The sequence below is a fragment of the Gymnoscopelus microlampas genome (assembly GCF_963454915.1).
Source record: "Gymnoscopelus microlampas genome assembly, chromosome: 9".
NCBI classification, from domain to species: Eukaryota; Metazoa; Chordata; class Actinopteri; order Myctophiformes; family Myctophidae; genus Gymnoscopelus; species Gymnoscopelus microlampas.
In genome coordinates, this window is record NC_139946.1 from 50,355,944 (window position 1) to 50,365,943 (window position 10,000).

Here is a 10,000-nt window from a genome sequence, read left to right on the forward strand (position 1 = left end):
GCATCTGTCATTTTAGATTTTAACCACTTTAGCCATTGTTTTATACTTTGGCTGTACAACAATACAAAATAGCAGATCTACAAGCTCATAGCGCGGCCGAGCTATGAGCTTGTAGATCTGCTATTTTTGAAAAATCTTGAAACTTCGTGCAAATCTTTGAATATTATTTTCAAATTGAACATTTGTAACTCAAATCTTTGCTTCTGAGGGGTCCCTGGCTGGAACAACATATTTTGAGATGGGGGGTCTGCGGCCAAATACATATTATTTTGGGTGGTCCTTGACATGAAAAAGTGTGAGAACCACTGATATTATAGCAACATAAGTTTAAAAAAAAACTGTTAGGATTTAGAAGACATTTGTAGAATCCCCCAGAAGAAAAGATTGGAGTTAAATATGTTTGCTTTAAAATATATATATACATACATATATTCAAAGATTCGCACAAATTTTCACGATTTTTCAAAAATAGCAGATCTACAAGCTTGTAGCGCGGCATGCGCAACGAGCTTGTAGATCTGCTATTTTTGAATAGCCAAAGAAATCTAAAATGACATAGATGCGTTCCCGGATTGAATGGGTTTAATACATTTACCATCCTAACTATTAGGAGCAGTGGGTGGTATTAATAAAGCCCCCCAGGGAGTGGTTAGGGGGTTAAAGTGTCTTGCTCAAGGGGCACGTCGTCGACACAGTGGGCGGGTGGGAGAACCAGCGACCTTCCAATTCCCAGAAGGCCTCTCTGTCTCCCCACTCTTTCAGCCGCTGCTGCCCCTACATGATTCATAATGGTGTGATAGAGGACGTTTATGAACAAGACACACATAAAAAACACAAACATCATTTCACCGCACATACATACATACATCAGCCTAGAGGTCTCTCAACGGGCCTGAAAAATTTCGACCCGGCCCTAACTGGGCCTTACTGGGCCGACCAGAGGCTCGAAAGGTGTCATTATTTATGTGCTTAATGTCCTCAAAGTCACACATCCAACAAGCTTTGAACTGAGCAGAGTTTGGACCTTCCGTTCCAGAGATACCTGAGTAAAGTTCACTTTGAGCTGCATCCAACACATCCACTGCCATTTCCCTCGTCCTTACCGTTAGGCCGCTAGGAGCAGTTGAAATATCTTTTTTTGGGGGTAATAGATTCGTTTTCTTTTTTTTGCCTCCTTCACGGAACCCGAGGCTTGGCCCGGCCCGACTAATTAGCATAGATTTGGGGCAAAAACGTGGGGTCGGGTAGGGTGGGGTTCGGGGCAGAATTTGAGAATTCTACATCAGCCTCACGTGACAGATAAAGTGTTCTCTTCTTATGTGACTACAGTACCACCAGAGGAGTGGAGGCCAGGCCAGGGAAAGTGGACATTCCTCCCAGCTTGACCACTGACTGCCCCTGGACTGTCTTTTTAACCCATTCAATCCGGGTAGCATCTGTGTCCTTTTAGATTTGAGCTATAAGCATTATTCTTATACTTTGGCTATTCAAAAATAGCAGATCTACACACAGATCTAGGCACTCCGTGCCGCACTATGGGCTTGTATATCTGTTATTTTTGAATAGCCAAAGAGCTATGAGCTTGTATATCTGCTATTTTTGAATAGCCAAAGACATCTAAAATGACAGAGATGTGTTCCAGTATTGAATGAGTTAAAATAAACCTGCATGTCGTCCGATCAGCGATGAAATCTTTAGACTAAAAACTAAGGTTCAATGTCTTGAACGTTTCTGTTGTTTGTTTCAGACTCCAGGCAGGCAGAGACAGAGTATCCAATATTGTTGCTTTAAAATGATAATAAATGTGATAATAAAAGTGTAAATAAAAATGGTCATCCAAATAACTACAGTACTGAGTAAACAGTAAGAAAGTTTCCAGTGAAGTATCTGATTTAATATACAGAAATGACAATGTTTTAAATGAAAAACGACAGCCATGGATCTGCAGAATTAAGCTTCTTACACACCGGGGGCGATTTTTTCATGTGAATAATATGTTTTTTTTTAAAAACCTTATAAAGTAAATGCAAGCTTCCACGGAGCGAAAAAGCGTCTTTTATTTATTCGGAACAAGTCCAAATTTTGCGTATATTCGCATAATCGCCGGTGTGTAATGATCTTAACAGTCAGTAAGGGTCCATTTGTTTCCATTTTGTACAAGAGACCAGTGGTGTAAAGTAGCTACGCATTGTGAGCTTGTAGATCTGCTATTTTCAAAAGATTTTTTATACATTTGAAAACTTGTGAAATACATTCTGCACAATGAGTACTTTTACTTTTGGTACTTTAAGTACATTTTCATACCAATACTTTCATACTTTTACTCAAGTACATTTTTAATTCTGGACTTTTACTTCTAACAGAGTATTTCTACATGGCAGTATTGATACTTTTACTTAAAGTAAAAAAAAAAAGTAGTACTTTTTCCCACCACTGCAAGAGTCTCAGAGTTACAAAGATGTAAAGGTCCATTTGGAACCCTGTGACGGAACCCTGGGGGTCCCTGGACCACCACTTAGAGAACCACTAGTCCCAGTGTGTCAGTAAGTCAGGCGTTCAGGAGGTCATGTGGTGTTTGACTTGGTGCCACGGTGACCCTTTGACCTGTGGAAGTGCAACAGGAAGGTTCAGCTTTGTGTTTTATTAACCACTTAAAGCCCTGGTTTCAGACTCTGTCCTGCACCTTTTTGTAGAGCAGTGAAAATATAGCAGATCTACAAGCTCACATTCCTAAAATGTAACCTGCTACTGAAACAGTTGTTACTGTTGATTAGAGTTAGATTAGATCAGATAAGAGTTGATTAGTTCAAGTGTCAAAGTAGCAGAGTATTCAAACGTGTGTGTGTGTGTGTGTGTGTGTGTGTGTGTGTGTCAGTGTGTGTATCAGTCTGTCAGTCAGTGTTGTGAACTTGTAGATCTATTTTTTTTCCCAATCTCGTCTAGAGAGACTTCCGGTGGGGGGGGCATTCAAGTCAGTCACGTTGCATAGTGTTCTGTCACTGTGAACGTCAGATCTCACAAAAAAAATAACAAAACAAAAGCTATCAAAATATGAGATCTAGCGCAAGAAGGCCTACTGGCGTGTGTCTTTAGCTGTGGTGGTGGACCCGGGCTGGAGTTATGACATTTTTTCTACCGTACCATTCATCCTAAGATATCATAACATCATAGAAAAGGTAAGAAAACCGACTGTGGTCCAAAATTCCCCTTTTAAAAGTAGGGTAAGTGATTTACTTGGTTAAAATACGTGTTAGATAGCTCTATATTCTGATAGTACTCATTGCTATAGAGTGTTTGTTCAGTAAAAGGAGTCTCCCATGTCTCTCCAGCTCTTTATTAAACAGAAAATGCATTTTTCAGTGCTCCCTCCTGATTGGCTTAAATGTTGTCACCTACCTGAAAATGTTCTATATTCTGTTCACAAGAGCTGGAGAGACCCTCTGTGACCGAACAAACGCTCTGTAGCAATGATTACTATCAGAATATATTACTTTAACATTTTTAACAAAAAACAAAACAAAATATAGCTGCAAGCAGCGATAATACGGGGCCAGGAGAGAGAAAGAGAAATGATAATTCCTTTAACAGGTCAGTTCATGAAAGTCCTTGCGGTCTTGTTTCCAATGAGTGCCTGTGAGCAATTAGGGGTTAAGAGTCTTGCTCAGGGACAAATTTCATTTCATCGACACATTTGCTGACCTGGCCTGGAATCGTACCTGGGGCAACCAGAGTCTCTGGCTCCCTAGGCGGGCTCACTAACCACTCAGCTATGGCCACCCCAGAGAGAGAGAGAGAGAGAGAGAGAGAGAGAGAGAGAGAGAGAGAGAGAGAGAGAGAGAGAGAGAGAGAGAGAGAGAGAGAGAGAGAGAGAGAGAGAGAGAGAGAGAGAGAGAGAGAGAGAGAGAGAGAGAGAGAGAGAGAGAGAGAGAGAGAGAGAGAGAGAGAGAGAGAGAGAGAGAGAGAGAGAGAGAGAGAGAGAGAGAGAGAGAGAGAGAGAGAGAGAGAATAGATCGAAGAGAGAGACATGGAAACGGAATAGATTGAAGAGAGAGAGAGCCATGGAAACGGAATAGATTGAGTCATGTTTTTTGCAATTCAACTTAAATGAGTGTGCATCAAGTGAGGCTTGAACCAGCAACCTTGTGGTCGTGAGGCACTCTTAGGTAGCTGCAACACTACCTATAGTGCTATAGCTTTGTCCAGGCTGATATTGTCTGTTGAGGATCACAAACTCTTGCCTTCTGTCATGACCCAAGCCCCTGTTTCACTAACACTAAGATCACTCGTTCACAAACCATTTACCAATTAAGAAATTGTACATCTCCTCAGAAGCAAAACTAGTGAAAGTAGCCAATCTACAGGCTCACAAACCATTAAAAGTTGTCAGATTGTACATCGGCTATTTTCACAATGAAGTATGTTATACATTGAAAAAACATACTCTCATTGCTATCTGAAAAGTTGTGAGATTGTAGATCAGCTGTATGTAAAAAACACTCAATTAAGTATTTCATGTTATCTTTAACAATTGCAGATGTATTCATTGATAGTCATGTTGTGTGAAATGCAACTTAGATGAAGTCTGCACCAAGTGAGGCTTGAACTGGTGACCTTCAGGTTGTGGGGCACACATTTAAGCGAGAAGCCACAAACAGACAAGAACCTGTGAAAAAGGAGATCACACAGATCATACAGTTTCACGCAAATAGCTGAAAAATCCTGGGTTTAAGTGTTTTTCAAACTGCTCAAGATTGCGGACAATCTAAGGGCGGTGCTTACTGGTCAACGTGATAGATGTGTTCCTCATTAGTCAAGGCACATGTGTAAGCAGGTCTAATGGCTGTCGGCCAAACGAGGCATGACTTTTGCCTGTTTAAAGTTTGCATTTTCAAAAAATTGCTATAGCGCCCCCGTTTGACCAATTGGAGTAAGATTGGTTTCAGTGATATTTGGAATGGCCCTTTACATTTCTGCAAAGTTTCAAAGAATGGTAAGTCTGCATGTATGTGTTAGGGGCAGATGAATAATTGTCATAAAACTGCAATATTCTTTGGCTCATTAAAGCTTCATTTTTTCACTTATGGAAGATATTTTGCAAACGTTTTTTGGTATAGGTCCAAAGTTCATGTGTAAAAAGTTTCGTGCAGATTACTCAAAAATCCCAGGAGGAGATAGGTTTTAACTGTTTTTCATATAATTCCAAATGGTGGGAGATCTAAAGGTCAGAGGTCAAAAGTCAGAGTGTGAAAGTTGTTCAGCATGAGGAGACGCATGTGTGCATCGAAGTTTCATGGCTGTAGGTGAAACAGGGCATGAGTTGTACCTGTTCAAAGTTGTCATTTTCAACTGAGTGCTATAGCGCCACCTTTTGACGAAAGATTGTGAGATTTATTTTTTGATCGTTTTTCATGACCATCTATCATATGGCCGAGTTTCATAAAAAGCGACTGCACGGTTCAGCCAGAACTGGCAAAAACGGCAGAAGAAGAAGAAGAAACGGAATAATGCCAATAACAATATGGGTCCATGCTGGAAGCCTGGCCCCATAACTACCAAAACATGTCACTTACCCTACCTTTAACTCATTAAGACCTGGAACGCGTCTGTGTCACTTTAGATTTCTTTGGCTATTCAAAAATAGCAGATATACAAGATCATAGCGCGGAACCGAGTGCCGCACTATGAGCTTGTAGATCTGCTATTTTTTGAAAAATCTTGAAAAAAATAATTATTTTTCAAAAAACTGTTTGAAAACATTTTTAAGAATCGCCTCAGGTCTTAAAGGGTTAAAGTATATTTAGACGCCAATACTTTTTTGCATATTGATTCAAGTAAAAATGTTGTATATGGGACTTTCACTTGCAACAGAGCGTTTCCACATTGTGTTGTTGCTAGTTTTACTTCAGTAAAATGTTGGAGCGTTTCTTCCACCACTCTGCCTGAGACAATCTGACCTGTTATTGAGAGAGTTTAATAAAAGACCATTATATGCCTGCGTTATCTTTTCCATCAGCAGTTACCTCAGAGCACAGAACTGTGTGAAATCAGTGCCCAGTACAGAAGACTTGGCTTTGGTGTTAAAGAAAAACACAACCTCTTGTATTTGGGGAATATTCTGGGTTTAACCCGGACGCCAAAGGTGAAACATCATCTAAAAGCGTCCATTTGATAATAATGTCTCTATTCAAACTAGGACTCCCTTTTTAACTCATACACTGCCACTGACGTAATTATTCCCGTTTACCAAACCTGCCACAGACGTAAAAAACGTAATTATTAATTTTTCAAAAAAATGACCCAAAGACCAAGGAGATATGATTTTTCGAAGGAAAAGACTCCCATCCACTTCCTTGTTAACTTAAAGCTTAAAAATTCTGTATCTCAGCTCCAGAGTACTTTTTTTTTTCAATGAAAAATCTCTGGCAGTGGGCAAACGCGGCCAGCAATAAGTCTGGCAGTGAATGAGTTAAAATCCCATCTGTGTCCCAGGAGAGATACGTTCTCATCCCAAAATACATGTTTTTATGTCCCCTGGACGACGGGACGCCATCAGTCTCGAGCCCTGATATGTAATTCATAAAGACATTATCATTAACCCATCAAGACCTGGGACGCATCTGTGTCATTTTTAGATTTTAGCTAAAAAAGCATTATTTTACAAAAATTCAAAAATAGCAGATATACAAGCTCGTAGGCGGCACCGAGTGCCACGCTACGAGCTTGTAGATCTGCTATTTTTTTTTAATCGTGAAAATGTGTGCAAATATTTGAATATATTTATTGTTTTAAAGCCAACATTTTTAACTCAAATCTTTGCTTCTGGGGGTCCCTGGAACAAAATATTTTGAGATGGGGGTCGGCGGCCAAATACATATAATTCTGGAGGTCCTTGACATGAAAAAGTTTGGGATTTAGAAGACATTTGTAGAATGGGCTTCAGGTCTCAATGGGTTAATGTACATATGACTATGATTACACTCTCCACTGCTGCTGTACTGACACCATCACTTACACATCGTTGTTGTCGGGCAGAAACCTCTTATCCTCCGTATTCTAACTTTTTGTGTTTTTTTTCGTAAATTATCGCCCTACTTGATCATACTACAGCGTCACACAACAGTATCAAAAGTAGCAGATCTACAAGCTCCCGCGACACACTTTGAGCTGAGCCTATAGATGTGCTACTTTTGCTGTTTTTGAATTTGAATCCCGAAAAGTAACAGTTTTAGACAAAGGTTATTATAATAGTTTATTTTTTATTTTATTTTAGTTTTAGTTCGCTTTGATTTTTTTTTTTCTTAGTTTTAATTAGCTTTTAGAGCGGAATTCCTAGTTTTTTGGGTTTTTATTTTTGAAAATGCTAATAATTTTATGAGTTTTAGTGTTCGTTTTAGTTTGTTTTATTGTAAGTAATGTGTAATAAAAACGTAACTATAGATAGCATTTAAAAATGTTTTCAGTTACAGATGAACCACCACCAACGAAAACTAAGGGCATTTTGTCTATAACTTCAGTTCGTTTTTGTTAGTTTTGTAAACAGTTTTTTCTAGTTTTTATTTAGTTCAGTTAACACAAATGTTTATTTCAATTTTAGTTTTCGTTAACTCTCTCAGTGACAATGAAATAAAAAAATATGTTCATACTGTGCCAGCATTTTTTCTTTTTCTTTTTAAGTAAAAAAAAGTGCTTAGGAAGCAAGATACAGCCTTTTTCAGTTATAAGTTAAACAAGGAGTGAAAATCTTCGGATCACGATATCTTGGGTTTTGAAAAAAATAATAATAATAATTAAAACTTGTCGTTCTGGCACTGAGGGCATTCAGAAAAAAACTCGGGATAACTCGTGGCTTGGCACTGAAAGAGTTAATTTGTTAGTTTTCGTTAACTATAATAACCTTGTTTTAGACATATGAGGTTTCCACCCGACAGAGGCAATATACACTTAAACACGATTGATATCAGCTGCTAAGTGCCGTCTCTCACCTGCACAAGAGACTGTGATCTGATCTATTTATATCTGCTGCACATGTTTCTCTGTGTGCACTACAAGCACAATTATTCTGCTTTCTCATTGCACTTCTATTTTAACCATGCAGCGTATGTACATACTGTGTGACATTGGTTTTTCGAAGATTTTGAATCAGTTAGATTTTTTTTAACACAAATCTGCTCTTCTGGGGGGCCCCTGGTACAAAACCTTTTCAGATGGGGGTCCACGGCCAAATACATATCAATTTGGGTGTCCTTGACGTGAAAAAGCCTGTATGACTGTCATTGTTTATTTGAAATTGTGTTTTGGACTTTGTTTCCTTTTCTGTTTCCTGAGAAAGATAAACTTTGGGACTTAGTAAAAAAAGTTTTTTTTGCCAATCAAAATAATGCACTATGTCTTTGGCCAAAACAGGCCAAGTATTTATACTTTTATATATTCAAATACAGTGAAACTAGCCATTCTACATGCCTATTGCGGCTATTTTCACTATTTTTCAACGGATGAATTCATACAGAATAATGGATACAATTCTGACCATAATGCAAAAATAATAATTCTAATGATCTCAAATAATTGTGGTCAGGTGATGATGTAATAGATGACCGGCCTTGTAGTTGCATATAACCTTGTGTGTCATTGCTCTCTCTCTTATCTGTGATACCGTACTTGGCAGCTGTGTTGCCATGTCCGCTTATTATAAGCGACTTTGGGCTTGTTTTTCTGTATAATCTGATTGCAGTTTTTGGGCTCGTTTCTAAGGTGTAGTAGTTGCTTATTTGGGGCTTGCTTCCTAAACCAGTGGTTCTCAAACATTTTCATGTCAAGGACCCCCAAATGAATTGTCCGCGGACCCCCCCATCTGAAAATATTTTGTATATAAGAATACGATTTGTGTAGTTAAAATGTTCCAAAAATATTCCAAATATTTCACATTTTGTTTCACACCCTGTGTGTGTGATCATGTGGTCTATTAGTCGCACTTCTTTTGGGCTTGTTTTGGTAGACCTGATCGCTTGTTCCTCTTGCTAAATCTGGCAGCACTGCTTGTCGCTGGGTCCAGTAGCTACTGTAACTGTACGTGTGTGTGTGTGGTTTGATGTTTACTGTACGTGTTGCACAAGCTTCCTCCTGCTGACTGTGTTTTATCAGCCTAGTGTAGCAAAGCTCAACTGCTGTTATATACAGTTATATACAGTTATAGCCTACAGCAGTAATAATAATAATAATAATACATTTTATTTGTAACTTTACATTTTCACAAATCTCTGTGTGCTACAGGGTTAAAAAACATTGGCATAAAACCAGCAAATTGGGCAACAAACAACATACTAGGGATAAAAAAGTTGATTAACCCATTAAGACCTGAAGCCGATTCTACATGTCTCCTAAATCTCAACAGTATTCTGAAAAACATATGTTTCTATATCAGTGGTGCTCAATCTTTTTCATGTCAAGGACCCCCACAATTATATGTATTTGGCCGCGGACCCGGACCCCCATCAAAAAATGTTGTTCCAGGGACCCCCCAGAAGCAAAGATTTTAGTTAAAAATGTTCGCTTTAAAAATATATATAATTATTCAAAGATTTGCACACATTTTCACGATTTGGAAACACTTTGGGCTTGGAATAGCCCAAAGTGTAAAATAATGCTTTTTAGCTCAAATCTAAAAATGACACAGTTCCAGGTCTTAATGGGTTAAAAACTAGAGTTCTCAACGGGCCTGAAAATTAAGGCCTGACCCTAACTATGCCCTAACTGGGCCAGCCCGAACAGGACCGGCCCGAACAATTACCATAATGTTAGGCCCGAAAACGCTTTTATAAAAAAAATAATATATATATCATGGAACCCGAGGCTCGGCCCGGCACGACTAATTATAATACGTTTTGGTCCTGGCCCGAAAGAGTAGGCAGCCCTGGGCAGAATTTGAGAAATCTTTTAAAAAGTAGTTAAGATCATCTATATCGACGAGTCAACGTAAAAATTGATATAATTAATTGACGTG

The 10,000-nt window shown here is 38.8% G+C and overlaps 2 protein-coding genes across 2 annotated transcripts in view; one reads left to right on the forward strand and one right to left on the reverse strand.

Moving 5' to 3' along the window:
- The window catches only part of LOC311052606 (ribonuclease inhibitor-like), a 436,715-nt gene extending 430,056 nt beyond the window's left edge, over positions 1-6,659 (reverse strand). Inside the window, exon 1 of the mRNA XM_084067636.1 lies at positions 6,607-6,659. The gene's annotated coding sequence lies outside the window, so the exon portion shown is untranslated. The remainder of the gene's footprint in view (positions 1-6,606) is intronic.
- The window catches only part of rabgap1l (RAB GTPase activating protein 1-like), a 151,449-nt gene that overhangs the window by 4,373 nt on the left and 137,076 nt on the right, over positions 1-10,000 (forward strand). The window lies entirely within an intron of this gene.